This window comes from Benincasa hispida, chromosome 2, assembly GCF_009727055.1.
Source record: "Benincasa hispida cultivar B227 chromosome 2, ASM972705v1, whole genome shotgun sequence".
Classification (NCBI taxonomy): Eukaryota; Viridiplantae; Streptophyta; class Magnoliopsida; order Cucurbitales; family Cucurbitaceae; genus Benincasa; species Benincasa hispida.
Window position 1 is genome coordinate 33,147,298 of NC_052350.1, and position 24,833 is coordinate 33,172,130.

A 24,833-nucleotide genomic window follows, 5' to 3' on the forward strand; every position below is an offset into this window, starting at 1 on the left:
GAATAAAAAATTACCAAAATGCCATCAAGTTCCAGCGTCACGACCTTAGGAGAAGCGTCGAGCAACCTAGAAGACAGAAAGCTCACTTTTGCTGCAAAACAGGGTAGCGTTGCAATGCTCCCTACAGTGTTGCAACGCTCCGGATTTTGACACAACTCTCCTCGTGTGCGCGCCTCGCGCAACACATCGTCAAGGCCAACATCATGTCTCAAGCACAATGCTTCTTGGATTTTTGCAATTTAGCATTGCAACGCTAACATCAGCATCGGACGCTACCCTACGAGTATAAATAGTTTTTCTTTCATTTTTGAAAATGAGAAAACACGATTTCGATGGAGGCTAAAATTTCTCTCTGTATCAATTAGTCTCTATGGTAATTTTGTTTCCTACTTAGGTTAGATTTTGATTTATTTTTGGATTGTAATAAAAAAAAAATTTAATTCTTCATGAATTTATCTATGGATTTGTGAAGTAATCAATCTTGTTTCTATTTCAAGAGTTCTTGCAATTCTTTTAAGTTTTCTACTTTTCTTTATAATTTGCAATCTTATTTGAGCATTCTTGAATCTGTTTTTAATTCTTGAAGCATGTTGAATGATCTATATCTTGAACATGTTTAGCCTAGATGCTTGATTTTGTCACACTCATGATTGAATGCATTGCTTTTAATGTGTTTGATAAAATCTCTAGCTAAGATCTACAAGAGACAATAGTAATCGTGTGTTTAATGGCTAACCTAAGATGCACTAATTACTAGATTTGAAGAAAATTCGGTTAATTGAGTAAACTATCTTGACAATTAATCAACACAATTGAATCTTAGAATTTAATGCACGTGTTTTCTCTTCTATATGGCTGCTGTCAAACCCAATAGAGGTAGAAGCATGTAGATTGATTAGGGTTAGGGCTATCCTACCTTAATTAATGATTAGGACGCTCTCTTGACTAGGTTATTGCTAGTTGTCTGCCTTTGTACAGACTAGTTTAATCTAGTTAAGTAGGTAGTTACAAGCTTAATCCGATTGTGAATTAAATTTGTAGAATTCAATGATAGAAATTGCATCGAACGTCTAACTTGGATTAGAAGCAAGATTGTTCTAAATTTGTTTACAATTATCCTTTGTCTTTTGATTTTTAATATGTTTCTTGTCTTAATAAAAAAAAACCCCCATTTTATGGCTTTCATAGTTAAACTTGGTTAAGGAAAAGATTAAATAACATTTCCTTGTGGATCGACCTCTTACTTTAACTTTAACTACGAGTTAGTTTAGGTTGTTATTCGAGCTTTACAAATATTGTTTGCTTTGGGTTAGGTAGAACTAACGATACCTACTTAGCTCCGAACAAAATGGCGTTGTTACCTGGGAAATGGCTAACCATTTAATCTTTTTCTTAGCTAAACTTGACTAGCAAACTCTAAAACACCAAAAATATTTTCTTTTTTTGTGTCTACTTGTTTTAATATGGTGGATATGAACATCTACTACTTGCTTCAAACGAAGTATGCGGCCCATCGGAGAGCACATGAGGTAAGCGAATTTGATGAGCTTAAAAGTGAAATAAATGAACTAACCTCTCTTGTTCGAGTTGTGCTTACTGAACAGATAAAAGTTCCACATGGTCTTGAATGCGAATACTACCCAACTTGGGAGAAGCCTGATCGAACTCCATCATCGATGTCATCTTCTTCTACCAATATAGGTAATTCCTCAGAAAATTTAGTTAATGAACTTTCTATCTGCCCTGTGAGTTTATGCAAGAACATTCTTATCTTTCTCAAGAACCATCCAGTTTCCAACAGAATAGGTTTTATTCCGAACATGAAGTTAGAGCTGACATTCAGAATTTGTGTGACCTCGTTGCCCAGATTACTGATTCGATTAAGAGAGTCGATGAGTCTTGGGAAGATACATTTTCTGAGAATACTGAGTTAAGCGATGAAGGAATTCACATCGATAATCTAGTAGAGTCACCGGTTCTTCGAAATTCCTATCAATGTAAGACATTGGATTTAGTAATGTGTGAACTTGCTACTGGTTTTTTTTTTTTTTTTTTTTATTGTGAGCAGGATTCAATTGAGTTTCACATGGAGACTTAAGCCCTTGTGCCAGTTGAGGTCCATCAAACACCTAAGCTTGCACACTCCATGCTGACATTAGAGAACTATTCAGAGCCTATGTCATCTGTGGCACTAAAGCCAATCTAATTGAGGAGTTTTCCTGGATCGACAATGAAGATAATGTTTATCCCACACCATGTTCAGAACAAGTAAGTAAGGATAAGTATGAGCCCGCACCACACCTTAAGGAATCTCAGATAAAATAGTTAGAGGCTTTCAAGCCTAGAACTGTACTTTGTCTTGTAAGAAGTATTTCTTGCATCTTTGATTATTGCTCATATTTTCCTTATGAGCCAGAGTCTATTGTTGAGTCTTTTCTTTATTTTGAATCCTTTGGGTCATTTGAGTCTTTTGATTCTTTCTTTTTCTTTTTTTTGCCAAATATTAGAAATCCCAAATTCAACCTGCCTGGTTCTCTTAAAAAGGTGAGTTATCTTATAGCCCTTCCAAGCTATATAGATTCATCTAAGAGAGGACTGAAGAAATATGAAAATTTTTACATAACTTGAAAAGCATAAAAGATGGCTCACGTTGAGCAATCGACATTAACAATTGCCCTTTCTGGAGGTAGCCAGACGTAAAAAATAAAACAACTTTATTCACTTTCCTTTATTTGCTTTTTAGGAATATATTTTTTGTAGACTAACTTTCCTCTTTTCTTGTAGCTTTTCTTTTCCTTTCATTGTCTGTTCTTTTCTCTTTTTTGTAGGAACAACAAAATGAAAGAAAAAGAAAAATTTGATACAGGAAAACAACAACAAAAAACAAAATAAGGAAAATTTCCTACTACCACCCATTGCGTGAAATCAGGGGAATTTTCTGTTCCCCTTTCTTTTTTCTTTTTCCTTCTCGCTCATATCTTAGTTTTATAAACATTAGGGACAATGTTTAATTTTTAAGTTGGGGGTATGGTACATTGCATGTTCTTTACATTTTTTTTTATTAGGGTTGTAAAAATGAGCCAAATGAGCCTTATGTTGGGTTGTATGTCCTGAAACTCACAGTTTGCATAGTTAAACATTTTCTATTATCAATAAAGATGTTATTCAAAATTTCTTCAACAAAGTTATTATTGAATCTTTAAATTGCATTCATAAAGTCTAAATCCAATAAACTAAGATCCATGGCTATTACATGAATACTTGAATTTTATGTAGAGACATAAAGATGGATCAAGTTCGAGTAAATAGCCAAAATGGTCTATAGTATACGAATAAGGTTGGGTGCCTTATTCTGGTAACACTATTGGATGCAGCCTACTCTGTAGTAGTTACAAGTTATTGTAAAGGTGCTAAAAACGAAGTGATCCTGATTCGTTCATGTATTGACATGAGGAGTGGGGGCGTAGTATGCAATGAGTTTGCATTAGATCGAACCAAGAAATAAGTCACTCTTACTTTATAACGTTGTTTACTGTTTAAGACTAACTATTTTGCTTAGATGACCTAGGTAACTCGATTTTAATCCTGAGCTAACTATGAACTCCTGTTTATTCATGATTACCCTTAGATTTGCAATGGTGAGGGTTGGTTCAACAGTGCCGGCTCAATAAGCCTCCCATTTTAGGGGTAAGATCGGGTAGATAGCTGAGGACATAGGGTGAAAGATGGAATTCATGCCTACTCAATTTAGGGATAGAAGAAAGGTTTTTCTCTTAAGTACTGAATCCAAGTCTTGAAAAAGGGGCCCCACTCTCTCACTGGCTTGAGAGGGATCCAATTTAGTGATTGGATCATAAATCAATTGTTCATTAGAGGATAAGTAGAAACTTAAGGAACAAGACGCAATATCGGGGGTAAAACAGTATATTGACCCAGTCGTTATTACGAACAACCTGTGAAGGATCGACTTATTGGTTATGGTTAAATCGTGTGGACACAAATATATCTACAGTGAGAAGAATGCAACTATCGAGCTATAGTGATGTGACTTGATAGTTAACGAATACTGATTAGTTTGGTCTAAAGAGTTGTAGCCAATTAATCTTAAATCGTTGGAGCTCATGATCTGTGGATCCATAAGGTCCCTCTACTAACTCATAAAACATGTACACTTTGAATTATTAAATTGAGTGAATTTGGAATAATATCAATTTGAAATATTCAAATTAAAATTAGGGTTTTTATTATTATATTCGACATGATAAACGTTTAATTTGTTGAAATTAAATGTAATTGAAGTGTTAATTGTATTTAAATATTAATTTCATGAATAGGATTCATGTTTAAAATTAGGTGTGTGATTAATTTAATATTTGATATTAAATTAGATTAATTAATTAAATATGTTTAAGTAATTAAAAATCAAATTAATTTCCAATTTTAGTCCAATTTAAGAAATTTGATTTTGTTTTTTAAAATTTGATTAATTATGAATTAATCAAATCAGATTTTAGTTAATTAAAGAATTAATTGAAATTTGAATTTAAAATTTGAAAATTGGAAAATTAAAGCCTAAGTGGGGTTTTCCTACAAAACACCCAAGCATGAGGTGTTCTTCATGCAATCACACACAATTCCACTTCCATCTTCAAGCAGCTACTGGCAATGTTGTTGTTGGTGAGTGCCCGCATGATGAAGAGTGATAAAACACACAGAATTGAAGAAAAAGGATGTTTTTTTAAGCTGGAAAAGTTGTTTCTGCATTGTCTTCTTCTCCCTCTCAAACCCAGAAAAATAACCTCACAAATTCACTCAAATTCGAGTTCCACCACTCAAATTCAAGGATGAGAATAGTAGAGAAGATCTCTTGGTAGTTCACTGTCGATTTGGAGCTGAATTCGAGTGAAGAGAAGCTTGGATTTGGAACAATTCATCAAAGGTATGTTTATTTAAAACCCATTTGTGATTTTATGTAAAAGCATGCTTTAGAACTCAAATTAAATGTAATTAGAGTATTTATTGATTCTGTTTGCTTCCGTTGCATGGTAGTATATCCTATCAATTAGTATCAGAGCGTGATTTAAGCACTCAATTAATATTAATTTGAGTTTTGGTGGGTGAATTTCTGAAATTGCATGTTTATGGACTAATATGGATGTTTTTCAGCTTTGGCATTAGATTTCTCCTTGATTTCCAAGTTAAATTTGTAATTAGCTCTTGATTGATGAGCTTATATGTGTGCTCTAGAGTCTGTAATTTATTTGGAGTCATTAGAGTCCAAATTAGATTGAAATTTGGAGATTGAAGCAAGCAAGGTTGTGGAGTAGCTGCTGGAGGACTACCTTCTGCCCAGGCAGCGTTGCAACGCTGCACTTGATGAAGCCCGCAGCATTGCAACACTGGGATGAGTGTTGCGATGCTGTTCATACCAGCCAAGCAATGCGCAGTTCGAGCCGATTCGCGTGAGAGAGTTCTAGTTCGGCTGATTCAGCCCCATTTCGGTTCGATTCAACCATCTTTGGACCGATTCAACGAATTTTGATGCCTTGGAGGTCCGATTTGAGCGGTTCGGGTCGGTTCTAGCGGTTCTACACCAACTCGAAGCTGTTTTTTTGACCTATTTTTGTAATAAACCAGTTATTTCTGCTTGCTTAGAATGCCAAAGTTGAACCATATCAGTATTATTTAAATAATTATGTATGTGATGTATGTTGTATTTAAATTTAAACATGTTTGTGCATATAGTATGCCATTTAGATTTAAAATCCCACCATGGGAAGCATGTTACATGCATTATATATATGTTATAAATTGTTATAGTGTATAAAATGCATGTTTAGGGTTTCTGTTATTTAATATAACTGTTATATTAAATTTGAATGCCTTTGATGTATATTGTGGATGTAAAAGCATGTTTATTTTTTATAAGTTGCTATAAAATTGAATTAGACATTAAAATCCATAACAAAGATAAGTTGCATGTTCACTTAGGCTAAACACTTGTTTTAATAGTTAAAATAGGTCGCTATCTTATAAATCATGGTTACAAACTCAACCGGTGTATAATCCTGTCTAAGTCTAAGGGGTTTTAAGTTGACAGTCTACAAAACACCTCCTACATGGGGATTATGGCTAAATGGTTGAGTGTTGTTAAGCGGTTTTATAAGCATATGTGAGCGGTGTGAGGTAATAAAAACGGTTTATCACCTAGACATCGTAGGTTAAAATCTATTTATAAGCATTATACTTGGATAAACCACATAGACTCAGGGTTGTTTAAATTAGCCGAAATAAACCTAAGTATAAATTTACCCAATTCAGTAGTAGAACTGAAGGAAATCGAACATGAGGATTTTCATGAGCACTGGAATGATCTTTTCAAATTTCAATCGTATATGAACATTATATTTACATTCACAAACAGAAACACACGGTTATACGAAATACAGAAATTACAGCATGCTATACAAAAGATCAAGGCAAGAATCAACACACTTTTGCAGACTCATCTTCTAGTTCCTTGATCACGAACGCTTGATCACAGCAACATAGCAACACATTAATGTTCGTCCAACACGACTGCTACACTGTACGAACATCGCGCACTCGAACTAAGCGATCGCCAAGGTCATGAACACCCTAAACACTGCGAACGGCCTCCATAGAACCTCGACAGTGTCGAGTTGAGTATGACACCACCAAGAAGGTTACCTTGGTATTCTCGATGTGAGAATCCGAAGGGTGGGCTCTACGAGGACTTGGTTTGAGGCAGAAAACTGGAGGAACCACAATCATGTAAGCGATTGAGCAAGTGGGAGATGGAACAACCTATCGTATAGGTCGATGCCCAATCGTTTTGGAAAAGCTATGTGATCGTCTTGCAAAAGTTATGCGATTGTTTAGCTCATCGTTTAGTTGATTGCCTATCGTGTACTAACACTCCACGATCGTTTAGCTAACTCCAAGCTGTCGCTTAGTAAATCTAATTTACTTGACAACTTCTCCACGAGTAATTTCTGATATTGGAATCTCAAATCAACCTTTAATCTTTTCTTACTAAAATTAGGAAAATATTTTTCCTTTTATCTCACGATTACCATGAAAAACCAATAATCCCCCACTCAATTAGTTATTAGAGAAAAAGAGATAATTATCCAATAATTAATATTATTATAAATATAAATAATAACTAACTTACATTAATATATTTCTAACCTATAGTTTTAATATTTCATCTCATGAAACATTTAAACCATAACTCTTTTTCTATTCTAGGGCACTTAATGTAAATCTCATTTACATTCACCCTCCATTTGATGTATCTCATACACCATACCGATCATATCATATATAATCAAATTACCTCTTGTCAATTTGAACATTTCAAATCAACACCAAGAACTGATCCTCAACTTGAATCCATTGAGCTACCAAGGGGACCATATGAACCTGTAGCTCGATGCTCCAACGGTACGAGAATAACTAATTAAACTCTTTAGCCATGGGATCCACCATTTGTTAACTACCAGAAACTCCACTAAAGACCGATAGCTGAACTCTCCTTACTACAGATATATTATTTGTCCATCTTAACTAATCAATAGTACGACACCCCTTCACAGATCGCTCGTAAGTACAACTCGGCTAATAACCGTTATGTCCCTGTAGTTACATCTAACTCCTTAAGCACCACTGATCCCTTTAATGAACATAAGTCATAGTCCTACTATGACTGAGTCCTCTCTTCCAAAGAGAAGTTGTGGCCACTATGTTCAAGACCCGGAATCAGCCCTTAAGGGAGCAATCTATCTACTTACCCCTGCTTCAGGGAAGGAGTGAATTCCATCTTGTGTATTGAGTTCCCAGCTCCCAAATCAGACAAGTCCCCAAAATGGTAGGCATGTTGAGTTGGCAATCTGGCCATTCTCATCCATACTAATCAAAGGACCGCCCTCAAAGGCAGGAGTTCCCAAAACACTCAGGATTGAGGTCGTGTCACCTATGATCGTTTAGGTGAGATGTAAGTCTCCAGTATCAACGGCGTTATATACAGAGTCTAGTCATCTCGTGGATCGGTCTTATACAAACTCTTTGTATGGGACACCCACACTCGCATATCTCCACATGAATGGTTAAGATCTACCATCTGTAGTAGTTTACAATACTTGCAAACCTCTACAAAGCGGGTCACATCCGTAGTGTCACCAGGATCAGGTATCCTACCTTAATCCTTATACTACAGACCTATTTGGGTTATCACTTAAGGCATGATCCACTTGTATATCACATATACATGCTTAAGTTTACATAAGATAACCATGGAGCTTTGTTTATTGGATATGAGTAAATGTTAGAATGAAACAACAATTATTTTATTCATAAAACAGTGTATAATTACAAACAATGAGAGTCCGGGAGAATTAGGACACCAATTCCAACAAGAATACTTCAATGGGAGTTCAATAACTTATATGATAAAGTTATTAGTACACTTCAGTGGGAGATTAAAAACATATTTGATATGTTATTCTTAGCTCTCACATCCCTAAGAGTTTACAATCGAGATTTACGCAGTACTTCGTGTCACCCTAGAAGTGACCTCCATTCGGAAAGTATTTGCATAAATCAAGATTCTGATGAATAAGGGAAAGTCGTTAAAATAAAAATCAAATATATGATATATTGATTTCAACTTTTACATCCCCACAAAGTTCACACCATGAGATTCATATGACGCTTCGTGTCACCCTTGGAATGACCTCCATTCGGAAAGTGTTTGTATGAGTCAATAACAAGGTGAATAGGGGAAGTAGTTCATAGTAAATGGGTGAAGGATATGTGTCAACGTATCCTACGGTCTCTTCCATTAGTTTGAACCATGAGATTCCTATGTTACGCCTGCTAGTTTGCTTTAGGCGGCCCTTGCTAGTCATTTAATAATGGCTATCCCCTTGGAGGGTTGTAACATAGGATTCGAAACAACTCAAACTCTAGAAATGGATAGGATTTCTTAGGTCCATTCCCAACCTTGACTCTCCAATTCAGTAGCATCGTTGGGGCCGACTTCTAAAGTCTGAAAACGGAGGGCTACACTTACAGAATTACTAAAGTGTTAGTAATTTCTGACCAAAAAAAGGTAACTAAACGACTATAGCTCTTATTCTAGAGCTAGTGTTTAGTCAAGATTGTCTTGCTTTAGTGAAGGAGTATTTGACTGCCCCTCGGTAGCACTTATCCGGACTCACTATATTATTGTTGCAAATAAATAATGGTTATGGGTACATTATTACTTGTTTTGCTAAAACTTGATTTTGGATTTAGATGAAATTTTACTAAATTAGAATTCATTTAGTTATCGGTAAAATCGAATCAACGTACAAATTACTAGCGGTTGATGGTTCTAAAAGAGTTTTAACAGAGAATTGTCTTCTATCTCCCATCTCATCAAATTTTTTTAACGATATAGATCAGAATGTGAAATTCGAACAACAAGATAAATGTGATTTACTTATTATCGAAACATATTTAGTGAAAAACGATAAAACCTTAATAATAGATCCAGGCGTCGCTAATCATATCTGTACTTTCTCACAAGAAACAAGTTCCTGGAGACAGTTGAAAGAAGGCGAAACAATCTTTAAGGTAGGGACCAGGGAGATTGTTTAAGCTGAAACAATGGGAGATATGAAGTTATTTAGAATAGATAAATACATTTATCTAAAAAATGTTTATTACATTCCTTTTATGAAAAGGAATCTAATATCTATCTCTTGTTTTGTAGAAAAAAATTATAAAGTTTGTTTTGAAAATGATGAAGTGTTCATTACTTCAAAGAATATCAAAATTTGTTCCACAAAATTAGAAAATAACTTGTATTTGTTAAAATCAACCGAGGTAAGAGCCGATTTTAACATAGAGATGTTTAAAATAGTCGGAACTCATAAGAAAAGGAAAGTTTCTCGAAATGCCTATTTTTGGCACTTGAGACTGGGTCATATAAATCTCAACAGGATTGAGAGATTGGTTAAGAACGATCATCTAAATCAGTTAGAAGACAGTTCATTACTACCATGTGAATCTTGTCTTGAGGGTAAAATGACTAAAAGATCTTTTTCTGGAAAAGGTCTTAGAGCCAAAGAACCCTTAGAGATCGTACATTCATACCTTTGTGGTCTTATGAATGTTAGAGCTAGAGGAGGGTATGAATATTTCACCAGCTTTGTTGATGAATATTCAAGGTAGAGGCATATTTACTTAATTCATCAAAAGGCTGAAACATTTGAAAAGTTTAAAGAATATAAGGCTAAGGTTGAGAACCAATTAGGTAAAAAGCTTAAAACACTTCGATCAGATCGAGGTGGTGAGTATATGAACTTGGAATTTCAAAATTATCTAATAGAACATGGAATCCAGTCTCAACTCACAGCCCCTGGTACACCTCAGTAAAACGGTGTGGCAGAAAGGAGAAACATAACCTTATTAGACATGGTTCGTTCCATGATAAGTTATGCTTAGCTACCAAATTCTTTTTGGGGACACGTTCTTGAAACTACAGTGTATATTTTGAACATGGTACCCTCAAAAAGTGTTTCTAAAACACCTTACGAGCTCTGGAGAGGACGTAAAGGAAGTTTACATCACTTCAGAATTTGGGGTTGCCCAACACATATGTTGGTGCAAAATCCTAAAAAGTTGGAACGTTGTTAAAAAGTATGCCTATTTTTAGGCTACTCAAAAGAAACAAAAGGTGGTTACTTTTACAATCCTTAGGAAGATAAGATATTTGTATCGATAAATGTAACTCTCCTAGAGGAGGACCACATGAAGATTCATCAACCTCGCAGTAAGCTAGTAATAGAAGACATGTCCAAAGAAACGATAAATGCATATACAAGAGTTGTCGACAGAGCAGGTCAACAAGAGTAGTTGATGAAACTAGTACTTCACATCCTTCTCAAGAGTCGAGATGCCTCATCGTAGTGGGAGGGTTGTGCAACAGCCTGACCTGTACATGGGTTTAAAAGAAACTCAAGTCATCATACCAGGTGATGGTTTAGAGGATCCATTGACTTTCAAACAAGCAATGAATGATGTGGACAAAGACTAATGGATTAAAGTCATGGACCTTGAAATGGAATCTATTTATTTCAATTCTGTTTGGAATCTTATAGATCAACTTGAAAGGGTAAAACCCATCGGTTGGAAGTGGATCTATAAGAGAAAATGAAACCAAGCTGGTAAGGTACAGACCTACAAAGCTAGACTTGTGGCAAAAGGATTTACCCAAAGAAAGGTGTAGACTATGAAGAAACCTTCTCTCTGGTTGCCATGATAAAGTCAATCAGAATACTCTTGTCCATAGCTGCATTTTATGATTATGAAATATAGCAAATGGATGTCAAGAAAGCCTTTCTGAATGGCTATCTTGAAGAAAGTATCTATATGGCTCAACCAGATGAGTTTATTGAACAGGGTCAAAAGCAAAAAGTTTGCAAGCTTAATCAATCCATTTATGGGTTGAAACAAGCATCTAGATCTTGGAATATGAAATTTGACCCTGCGATCAAATCTTATGGCTTTGAACAAAATGTTGACAAACCTTGTGTTTACAAGAAAGTCATTAATAAAACTGTCGCTTTTCTAATGTTATATATTGATGACATTCTACTCATTGAAAATAAAGTAGAATTTCTAGCTGACGTTAAGAGATGGTTGGCCACACAATTCCAAATGAAAGATTTGGGAGAAGCACAGTATGTTCTTGGGATCCAAATAGTTCGAAACCGCAAAACGGAACTTTAGCACTATCTTAAGCATCTTATATAGACAAGATGTTGTCTAGATATAAATTGCAAAATTCCAAGAAAGGAACGTTGCCTTTCAAACATGGAATTCATCTGTTAAAGGAACAAAGTCCTATGACACCTCAAGAGGTTGAGGATATGAAAAAAATTCCATACGCATCGAAAATAGGGAGGTTAATGTATGTCATGTTGTGTACTCGTCCCGATATATGCTATGCAGTTGGAATAGTCAGTAGATTTCAGTCCAATCTTGGATATGATCATCGTCCTAAACCTTTAAAGCGTCATTGCAAAACTAGATGTCACATGGGGCTCATATTAGTTTTGCTAAAACCTTATTGGATGTTGTTTGTTTTACATTGGGTATTTGCTTAAAACCTAACGTAGGTCAATGTGTTTTTCTTTTTAGCAACTCGTTAGTATTTTCGTTTAGTGCTTTTAATATGACCGATTACATACAGTGGAAAGAATCATGTAAGACGCATTTCGTGGCAAACGACCTCGAATTTTTCATGGTTGAGGAATGTCCTCAAGTCTCGACCCTTGATGCACCGCGAAGTGTTCACAATATTGGATTTTATGTCCTAAAACTCATAGTTTGTAATATCATATTCTTATTCCATAAAGCTGTTATTGAAAATCTTTAGTAAATTTAAATTCTATATTCATGAATCCAATAAACTAAGGTTCCGAGGCTAAGTTTAAATTTGAACTTTATGTAGTGACATAAATGTGTATCAAGTTCAAATATATATAGCCAAAATGGTCTATAGTATATGAATAAGGTTGGGCGCCTTATTCTGGGGACACTATGGATGCGGCCCATTTTGTAGTTAGTACAAACGATATGATCCTAAACCGTTCATGTGGAGACATGAAAATGGGGGCATCCTATGTAAAGAGTTTACATAAGACTGAACCATGAAATAGTCACTTTTTATGTTATAAATACCGTTTAATGTATAAAACTGACTATTTCATTAATTGATGACCTAGGTAACTTAATCTTAATCCTGAGCTAACTATGAACTCCTGTTCACTTAGAATTATCCTTAGATATGCATAGGTGAGGGTAGCTCATTATCGCTGGCCCAATAAGCCTCCCATTTCAGGGGTAAGATCAGGTGGATAGCTGGGAACATAGGATGCAAGACGGAATTCACTTCTACCTGTTATAAGGATAGTAGATAGGTTGTTCCCTTTAGTACTGAATCCAGGTCTTGAACAAGGGGCCCCACCTTCATTGGCCTGAGAGGGGTTCGATTTTATAGGTTGGACCTTAAACCAATTGTTCATTAGAGGATCAGTGGAACTTAAGGAATAAGACGTAGTCTCGGAGGTAAATGATTTTTTTGGCCCAGCCGAGATTACGACATCCTGTGAAGGATTAGCTTACTAATCATGGTTATATCATATGGACACAAATATATCTATAGTGAGGGGAGTGCAACTACGGGACTATAGTGGAGTGACACGTGAGTTAACGAATGTTGATTAGCTCCATCTAAGAGTTTAGCCAGCTAATCTCAGATCGTTGGAGCCCATGATCTATAGGTTCATTAGGTTCCCCTACTAGTTCATATGGAATAAACTTTGACAATTTGAAAAAATTATTTTTTAAAAAATTTGGCTAAAAAAAACCAAAACCCAACCCAAAATTCCATTCTTCTATTTCCATCTCTTTCTCTTTCTCGGGGTTCTTCATCCATCGGGTCCACAACCCGGTTCTGAGTCCAAAGGATAGTAGGTCAACTCTAGTCGTTATCTGTTCGTGTTCGAGTAGAGATAGGAGAGTTTCGGGAGCTTCAAAAGTTAATGTTTCTAAAAAACCCTAAGTAATTGATTTAGGATTGTATGTTTAATTTATGCAATTAGAGTAAATTGTTCCTCATTTCCACTGCGCATGCCTATTTTTTCATCATGTGGTATCAGAGCATGTTTTAATTTTACTCAATTGCATGTAGTGGGTATCAATTTATTATAAAATTGAGATTGGAAACTAAAACGGTTTTTAGGTTTTTGGCAACTAAATTAAGTTTTTTTTTTTGTAGTTTTAATTTGTCATTGCTCACAGGTTTATGAGCATTAATGTGTGAAAAGGGGTCTGAAAATTTGCTAGATCATTAGGGTTGAAATTAGAATGTAATTGCTCCGTTCCGAGAAAGAGGACAGCTTCAATTTTGGAGAAAAAAAGGCTCACAGACCCAAAATTGCTCCAGACCCGAGAGAAGCCACCAGACCCGCCCAGTTCGCGCCCCCGCTCCGTTTTGCGCAACCCACGTGCTTGCATGCCCGCCCGCTCCACTTCGTGCAACCCATGCACCCGCCTGCTCCAACCGACCCGTACTCTAGCATCCATTGACTGCGCCAACACAAGCGTGACCAGCTGGTCTAGATGGTCTGGACCGATCTAGTTGAGCCGGTTTGACCGGTTCAACCTGGTTTTTGGAGTTTTTAGGTCGGTTCGAGAGTTCTTTGGCCAGTTCAAGTTGATTCAAAGTGCTTGAAGCTGGTTCAAGAGGATTTTTTGTACTACACCAAATTATTATTGTAATAATTTAGTTGTTAGCTTAATTTAAGAGGCCAAAACCAATCCATTTAGGGTGTTTAATTAATTATGCATGTTGATGTATGTTTTAATTAACTTTGAATCTTGTTGTGCATATAGTATGCCATATAGATTTTAAAATCCCAACCATAGGTTAACATGTACATGCATTTGATATATGTTATAATTGTTATATGTATAGAGTATGCATGTTAAGTTTTTTTTAATATTAAAGTGTTATATTAAAGCATGATCATTAAGTATGAATGTATATTATAGATGTATGATTCTAGGATTATAATGGTTATAATTTTTTTTTTATAATTGTTATAAAATAACCTAGACTTTAAAATCTATAACAAAGGTAAAAGTTGCATGCTCACCTAGGATTAAATTGGTGCAATTTCAATCGGCTTTTCTAAAGAGTTAGAATAGGTCGATTACTTGTTAAACAAATAGTTATTTACTTACCCGGGGAGATCTTGTCTAAGGTTGGAGGTTCTTAAGATGACGGTTTACAGAACACCTCCTACCTAGAGATCAAATTGGCGTCTAAGTCAAATAACCCTAGTTTTAATGAGCATGCGTGAGAGATGTAAGGTAATAAACTTTGTTTATCACCTAGACATCATAGGTTAAAATCCAGTATTAGAGTTATACATGGATCTATCACCTAGACTTAGGATATGTTTAATTTAGTCGAAATATATCTCTAAGTATTTTTAATATATACTCTAAACTGTTATAGAACACTTCAGCTAGAGAGAAGTAGCGTACTTTTAGCTCTAGCGTCCCTGAGAGTTCACATCGTGAGGTCCATGCAGGGCTTTGGGCTGTGCTTAGGAGCGAACTCTCTTCGGAGAGTGTTTGCATGGATCAATATCAAGGTAAATAGGGGAAGTAGTTCATAGTAAGTGGGTGAGGCATATGTAACAACATATCACATGGTCTCTTCCATTAGGTCGCACCCTGAGATTCCTATAATGCGACTGCATGTCTGCCCTGGAGTGACCTTTCCCTTCGGAGGGTTGTATTATAGGATTCGGAACACTGTGAACTCCAAATCTGGATAGGCTCTCTTAGATCAGTTTTCATATTGACTTTCCACTTTTGAGAGCATGTTGATTCTGGTTTATGAAATCCAAAAATGGAAGGTTACACTTACAAGAATTACTAAGATGTTAGTATATTCTCGACCAAAGTAGCGATAACTAAAGTGCTATAAGAATAAAGAGTTATTCTAGGGTTAGCATCTAGTCAATATTGTCTTGGTTCAAAAGAGGAATAATCGACTGCCCTTCGATGGAGGTTACTCTAAACTTTTGAAATATCGTTGCAAAATATAATAATGAAGGGTACATTATTAGTTTTTGCTAAATTAAATTGGTTTCTTTGTGATTATAGTTTTTCAAAAAGAATATGTTTATCTTTTTTAGCATGAATAGCTCAATAATTCAACTCTTAGCTTTTGAGAAACTAAACGGCGATAATTATTCGGCATAGAAATAAAATCTAAACTCAATACTGGTAGTTGGCGATCTATGATTTGTCTTAACTAAGTAATGTTCTCAAGCCCCAGCCTCAAATGCTAACTGAACTGTTCGGGATACGATCGATGGGTCAAAGCCAATGAAAAGGCCCGTGTTTACATTCTTGCCAGCATGTCTGATGTTTTGGCAAAGAAACATGAATCCTTAGTTTCGGCTAAAGAAATAATAGATTCATTAAGAGAAATGTTTGGGCAACCATCATGGTCCCTTAGACCCGAGGCAATTAAGCACATTTACACGAAGCGGATGAATGAGGGGACCTCTGTTAGAGAACATGTCCTGGACATGATGATGTACATCAATATCGCTAAAGTAAACGGCAGACCCATTGATGAGGCTAATTAGGTTAGCTTTATCTTACAATCTCTTCCAAAGAGTTTTATACCTTTTGAGACAAATGCGTCTTTAAATAAGATAGAATTTAACCTCATTACCCTTCTTAACGAGCTCCAGCGATTCCAAAACCTTACTTTAGGTAAGGGGAAGGAAGTGGAAGCAAATGTTGCTACCACTAAGAAATTTTTTTTAAGAGGATCGTCCTCTAAAAATAAAGCTGAACCCTTTAAAGCTCAAATGAAAAGGAAGGGAAAAGGACAGGCTCCCAAGATAAGAAAGGGAAAGAAGGATACAGATAAAGGAAAATGTTTCCACTGTAACCAAAATGGGTATTGGAAGAGAAATTGCCCGAAGTACCTTGTAAAGAAGAAAGCTGAGAAAACAGCATAAGGTAAATATTATTTACTGGTCGTTGAAACATGCTTAGTAGAATATGATACTTCAACTTGGATACTAGATTTAGAAGCCACTAATCATATTTGTTTCTCGTTTTAGGAAACTAGTTCTTGGAAAAAGCTTGAAGAAGATAAGATAACCCTCAAAGTTGGAACAGGAGAGGTTCTCTCAGTTGAAGCAGTGGGAGATCTGAAGTTGTTTTTTGAAGATAGATATCTAGTACTTAAAAATGTTTTGTATGCACCTCTTATGAAGAGGAATTTGATATATATCGCTTGTATTATAGAACAATTATATAAATATCTTTTAATATAAATGAAGCGTTCATTTTTTGTAAAGGTATTCAAATTTGTTCTGCAACACTTGAAGACAACTTATATAAGTTAAGACCAACCAAAGCAAATTTTGTTTTAAATACTGAAATTTTTAGAACATTAGAACTCAGAATAAAAAACAAAAGGTTTCTTCCAACGCCTATCTATGGCACCTAAGACTTGTTCACATAAATTTCAATAGGATTGGGAGATTGGTCAAGAATGGACTTTTAAGTCAGTTAGAAGATAACTCTTTACCTCCATGTGAATCCTATCTTGAAGGAAAGATGACCAAGAGATCTTTTACTGGAGAAGGTCTCAGAGCCAAAGTACCCTTAGAGCTCATACATTCGGACCTTTGTGGACCAATGAATGTCAAGGCTCGAGGTGGGTATGCATATTTCATCAGTTTTATTGATGATTATTCAAGGTATGGTCATGTTTACCTGCTTCATCATAAGTCTGATTCTCTTAAAAAGTTCAAAGAATATAAGGCTGAAGTTGAGAATGAATTAGGTAAAACAATAAAGACACTTCGATCAGATTGAGGTGGAGAGTATATGGACATATGATTCCAAGACTATTTGATAGAAAACAGGATCCAGTCACAACTCTCTGCACCTAGTACGCCTCAGAAGAATAGTGTATCAGAAAGAAGAAATCGAACCTTATTAGATATGGTTCGCTCTATGATGAGCTATGCTCAATTGCCTAATTCCTTTTGGGCATATGCACTTGAATCTGCTGTCCATATTTTGAACAACGTTCCCTCTAAAAGTGTTTCAGAAACACCTTATGAGTTATGGAAAGAGCGTAAAAGTAGTTTACGTCACTTTAGAATTTGGGGTTGCCCAGCACATGTGTTGGTACAAAATCCCAAGAAATTGGTACATCGTTCAAAATTATGCCTATTTGTAGGTTATCCAAAGGAAACAAGGAGTGGTCTGTTTTATCATCCTCAAGAAAACAAGGTATTTGTATCAACAAATGCCACATTCCTAGAGGAAGACCACATTAGAAATCATCAACCACGCAGTAAAATGGTGTTGAAAGAAATTTCAAAAGACGTTACAGATAGAGCTAGTTCATCTACTAAAGTAGTAGATAAAACAAGTACATCTGATCAGTCACATCCTTCTCAATAGTTGAGAATGCCTCGATGTAGTGGGAAGGTTGCTCATCATCCTGGCCGTTACTTGGGTTTAACAGAAATACAAGTCGTCAACCTGATGACGGCATAGAGGATCCATCGACCTATAAACAGGCGATGAAAGATGTGGACCGTGATCAGTTGGTCAAAGCCATGGACCTCGAAATGGAATCTATGCACTTCAATTCTATCTAGAAACTTGTAGATCAACCAAGTGATGTGAAACCAATTGGTTGTAAGTGGATCTACAAGAGAAAACGAGACCAAGCCAGTAAAGTACAGACTTTTAAGGCTCGACTTATGGCAAAGGGTTATACCCAGAGAGAAGAAGCGGGCTATGAAAAAACTTTCTCTCCCGTTGCCATGTTAAAGTCGATAAGAATACTCTCATCCATTGCCACCTTTTATGACTATGAAATTTGGCAAATGGATGTCAAGACAGCCTTTCTAAATGGCGATCTTGAAGAGAGTATCTATATGGCTCAACTAGAGGGGTTTATTGCACAGGGTCAAGAACAAAAGGTTTGTAAGCTTCAAAAATCCATTTATGGGTTGAAACAAGCTTCTAGATCCTGGAATATAAGGTTTGATACTCCGATCAAATCTTATGGCTTTGAACTGAATGTTGACGAGCCTTGTATTTACAAGAAGATCGTCAATTCTACTATAGCGTTCTTAGTTTTATATGTCGATGATATTCTACTCATTGGGAATGATGTAGGATATTTTACTGACGTCAATCAATGGCTAGATACACAATTCCCAATGAAAGATTTAGAAAATGTGCAGTATATTCTTGGGATCCAAATTGTTCAAAATCGCAAGAATAGGACACTAGCCATGTCTCAAGCATCTTATATAGACAAAATGTTGTCGAGATATAAAATGCAGAATTCCAAAAAGGTTTTGTTGCCTTTCAGACATGGAATTCATCTGTCAAAAGAACAATGTCCTAAGACACCTCAAGAAGTTGAGGATATGAGAAATATTCCCTATGCCTCCGCAGTTGGAAGCCTGATGTATGCAATGTTATGTACTAGACCTGACATATGCTACTCAGTAGGGATCGTCAGTAGATACCAGTCTAATCCTAGACGTGATCATTGGACTACCATTAAGAACATATTAAAGTATCTCAAGAGAACTAAGGACTACATGCTCGTGTATAGTGCTAAGGATTTGATCCTTACTGGATACCCTGACTCTGATTTCCAAACTGATAAAGATTCTAGAAAGTCTACATCTGGATCAATGTTCACTCTTAACGGAGGAGTAGTAGTGTGGAGAAGCGTAAAACAAACCTGTATAGTTGACTCCACAATGGAAGCTGAATATGTAGTTGCTTGCGAAGTTGCAAAAGAAGCAGTATGGATGAGGAAATTCTTGACAGATTTGGAAGTTCTTCCAAATATGCATTTACCCATCACCTTGTATTGTGACAACAGCGGTGCAGTTGAAAATTCAAAAGAACCTCGAAGCCATAAACGGGGAAAGCACATCGAACGCAAGTACCACCTTATTCGGGAAATTGTACACCGTGGTGACGTTCTAGTGACCCGATACCTTCTGAGCAAAATATTGTTGATCCTTTTACAAAAACCCTCACGGCTAAATTTTTTAGGTCACCTATAGAGTTTAGGTCTATGGTGTTTCTAAACTAGGACAAGTGGGAAATTATGTTGTGCGTGAATGCCCTAGTTTATTGTATTCATATGTTTATTGTACTCATATGTAATATTAATTTCTCACAGTTAAATTCAGCATCATTTGATCCTACTAGGAGTTTTAGTCCAAGTGGGAGTTTGTTGGATTTTATGTCTTAAAACTCGTAGTTTGTAATATCATATTCTTGTTCAATAAAGTTGTTATTGAAAATCTTTAGTAAATTTAAATTCTATATTCATGAATCCAATAAACTAAGGTTTCGAGGCTATTAAGTTTAAATTTGAACTTTATGTAGTGACATAAATGTGGATCAAGTTCAAATATATATAGCCAAAATGGTCTATAGTATATGAATAAAGTTGGACGCCTTATTCTAGGGACGCTATGGATGCGGCCCATTTTGTAGTTAATACAAACGATGTGATCCTAAACCGTTCATGTGGAGACATGAAAATGGGGGCATCCTATGTAAAGAGTTTACATAAGACTGAACCATGAAATAGTCACTTTTACGTTCTAAATTTCGTTTAATGTATAAAACTGACTAATTCGTTAATTGATGACCTAGGTAACTTAATCTTAATCCTGGGCTAATTATGAATTCCTGTTCACTCAGAATTATCCTTAGATCTGCATAGGTGAGAGCAGCTTATTATTGCTGTCCCAATAAGCCTCCCATTTCAGGGGTAAGATCAGGTGGAAAGCTGGGAACATAGAGTGCAAGACGAAATTCACTCCTACCCGTTATAGGGATAGTAGATAGGTTGTTCCCTTTAGTACTGAATCCAGGTCTTGAACAAGAGGCCCCACCCTCTCATTGGCTCGAGGGAGGTTCAGTTTATAGGTTAGACCTTAAACCAATTGTTCATTAGAGGATCAATGGAACATAAGGAATAAGATGTAGTCTCGGGGGTAAAATGGTTTTTATGATCCAGCCAAGATTACGAACAACCTATGAAGGATTAGCTTACTAATCATAGTTATATCATATGGACACAAATATATCTATAGTGATGGGAGTGCAACTACGGGACTAGAGTGGAATGACCTGTGAGTTAACGAATGTTGATTAGCTCCATCTAAAGAGTTTAGCCAGGAAATCTCGGTTCGTTGGAGCCCATGATCTATAGGTCCATTAGGTTCCCCTACTACCTCATATGGAATAAACTTAGAACAGTATGATAGAATAATTCGAATTGTTTGAATTAGGTGAAGAGAGAGAAACCGACAAGTATATGTGATATAGTGGTTGGTTTTTCAATTTAGAGATACAACTTTAATGTTTAAATGTGATTTAAATATCAAAAATATAAATACGTTCATATTCGGAAGCTCGGAAATAATGGAAATGGTCAAAGTTGTAAAAAGTAAAAAAGTTGACTTTTGACTTTGAAAAGTCAAAATTTGACCGACCTTATATTCAAATGTGATTTGAATTTCAAGAAAATGAATGCGGATTCATGCTCGGGAGGTCAAAATTAGTCAACATGGGAAAAATCATAAAAAGTCAAAATGTGGACTTTTCGGTCAAAGTTTGACTTTGACAAAATGACTATTTTTCCCTTTGACTAAAGTTAGTGGAAAAATCCAAACTTTTGTTGGATAACTCCACTAACAAAATAATGGGCTAGGTGTTGGCTTATAGTGGAGACATTAAGCCCATTTAGATAGTGTATTCTAGGTGTTGGGTTTTTATGAATTAGTTTCATGCAAATTTTGCCTGGCCCTTTTCTATAAATATGGGTTTTTCAATTTGGATTTAAAACTTTCTGACATTTTGAAAAAATTAGTTTTTAAAAATTGGGCTGAAAAATCCCAAAACCTAACCCAAAATTCATTCTTGTATTTCCATCTCTTTCTCTCTCTCTAATTCTTCATCCATCGGTCCCACAACCCGGTTCTAAGTCCAGAGGATAATAGGTCAGCTCTAGTGGTTGTCCGGTTCGTGTTCGAGCGAAGATATGAGAGTTTTGGGAGCTTCAAAAGTAATGTTTCTAAAAAACCCTAATTAATTGTTTTAGGGTTGTATGTTTAATTTATGCAATTAAAGTAAAATTGTTCCTCATTTCCGCTGCGCATGTCTATTTTTCCATCACGCAATGCATATGAGTTGTGGATGAAGGCTAATTCGTTGGCCCGACTTCACATTTTGGCTAATATACCTGATGTTTTGGCCAAAAGGGTTGAGAACATGGTCATTGCACGCGAGATCATGGACTCGTTGCAAGATTTGTTTGAATGCCAGTTATTACTTTTCGAGCACAAAGGGATGGATGACAAAACCAGTAGTGTCAGTTTTTCTGACACTGATCCCACTACTCTCTAAAAGTGGAGGAAAGACAATAAATCTGATTTATTGGTCTTCGAGACGTGTTTGGTAGAGAATGATAATTCTGCCTGGATCCTTGATTCGGGTGTTACCAATCATGTCAGTTCCTCTTACCAAGGATTTAGTTATTGGAAAACATTGCCACAGGGAGAGATGATTCTTAGGGTTGGAACTGGTGAGGTTGTTTTAGTTGTTGCTATAGGCAGGTTGAAGTTATTTGTTGATAATAAACGTTATCTGTTATTGGATAATGTTTTGGTAGTTCCTCATATGAAGAGGAACTTAATCTCGGTTTCTTGTCTCATTGAACAAGGTTATACCATCTCATTTTCTGAGAATAAAGTGTTTATTTTCAAGATAGGAATAGAGATTGGTTTTGGTTCAATGGAAAGTAACTTATATGTACTAAGACCATTAGTCATAAAAGCCTTGTTTAATACTGAAATGTTTAGTACGGCCACAACAGCTAAAAGACCAAAGGTTTCTCCGAAGGAAAACACCCATCTTTGACATCTAAGGTTAGGTCACATCAACCTCAATAGGATTGAGAAGTTGGTGAAAAGTGGACTTCTAAAGAGTTTAGAAGAAAACTCCTTGTCGGTATGTGAATCATGCCTCGAAGGCAAGATGACCAAATGACCTTTTACTGGAAAAGGTTACAGAGCCAAGGAAGCCTTAGAGCTTGTACATTCTGACATTTGGGGTCCGATGAATGTTAGGGCACGAGGTGGGTATGAATATTTCATCTCTTTCATAGATGATTATTCAAGGTACAGGTATCTCTACCTAATGTAATGTAAGTCTGAAGCCCTTGACAGTTCAAGGAGTATAAGGCTGAAGTTGAAAACTTGTTAGGTAATAAGATAAAAACACTACGATCTGATCATGGTGGAGAGTATATGGACCTCCAATTCCAGAACTATATGATACAACATAGGATTGCGTCCCAACTTTCGGTCCTAAGTACACCTCAGTAGAATGGTGTATCAGAAAGGAGAAACAAAACCTTGTTGGACATGATTCGGTCTATGATGAGTTATGCTCATCTTCCAGACTCGTTTTGGGGTTTTACAGTGGAGACTGCATGCTACATCCTAAACAACGTTCCCTCAAAAAGTGTTTTCGAAACACCTTTTGAGTTATGGAGAGGTCGTAAAGGTAGTTTACGCCACTTTTGGATTTGGGGCTATCCGGCACATGTGCTAGTGACTAACCCGAAGAAGTTTGAACCGCGTTCAAAGGTTTGCCTCTTTGTAGGCTACCCCAAGGAGACGAGAGGTTGATACTTCTATGATCCGAGTGAGAACAAAGTGTTTGTTTCTATAAATACTATCTTCTTGGAAGAAGACCACATCCAGGATCATAAGCCACGAAGTAAGCTCGTTTTACGTGAGATTTCCAGTGAGACTGAGACTACTGAGGATTCAACAAGAGTTGTTGAATAGGCCGTCAGATCAATAAGAGTTGTTAAGGTCGGTGCATCTAGCCAACCAGCTCAATGGTTGAGACTGCCTCGACGTAGTGGGAGGGTTATGAACCCACTGGATCGCTACATGGAAGCCTAGAACGTCATTTCTAATGATGGGGTCGAGGATCCGTTGTCTTTTAAGAAAGCAATAGAGGATGTTGACAAGGATGAATGGATTAAAGCCATGAACTAGGAAATGGAGTCTATGTACTTCAGCAACATCTGGGAGCTTGTCGATCCGCCTGCTGAGGTAAGACCTATTAGGTGTAAGTGGATCTTTAAGCGAAAGAGAGATGTAGATGGTAAGGTGCAAACCTTTAAGGCTCGACTCGTGGCAAAGGGTTATACTAAGGTCGATGGAGGTTACTATGAGGAAACTTTCTCACCTGATGTTCAAGTCTATCAAGATACTCATGTCCATAGCCACATTTTATGATTATGAAATATGGCAAATGGACGTCAAGACTGCCTTTCTTAACTGTAATCTTGAGAAGACCATCTATATGACTCAACCAGAGGGGTTCATAGTTTTAGATCAAGAGAAAAAAGTTTGCAAGCTTAATAGGTCCATTTATGGGCTGAAACAAGCATCTAGATCATGGAACATTAGATTTGACACTGCGGTCAAGTCATTTGGCTTTGATTAGAATGTTGATGAGCCTTGTGTTTACAAGAAAATCATCAACAACTCAGTAGGTTTTCTAGTACTGTATGTGGATGATAGCCTACTCATTGGGAATGATGTAGGATATTTGATTGACATTAAATGGCTAGCTGCCCAATTCCAAATGAAAGATTTGAGTGAGGCACAATATGTTCTAGGGATCCAGATCATTTGGGATCGTAAGAACAAAAGGTTAGCCTTGTCTCAGGCATCGTACATTGATCAAATGTTGATCAGGTATGGAATGTAGGATTCCAAGAGGGTTTGTTACCCTTCAGGCATGGAATCATCATGTCTAAAGATCAATGTCCTAAGACACCTCAAGAAGTTGAGAAGATGAGACGGATTCCCTATGCTTCAGCTGTAGGAAGCTTAATGTATGCAATGTTGTGTACCAGACCCGACATTTTCTATGCAGTAAGGATTGTCAGTCGGTATCAGTCCAATCCGGGATTTGATCACTGGACGGCGGTTAAGACAATCTTCAAATATCTTTGGAGAATGAGGGACTACATGCTCGTGTATGGAGATAAGGATCTAATCCTTATAGGATACACGGACTCTGACTTTCAGACCTATAGAGATTCTCGCAAATCGACATCAGGGTCA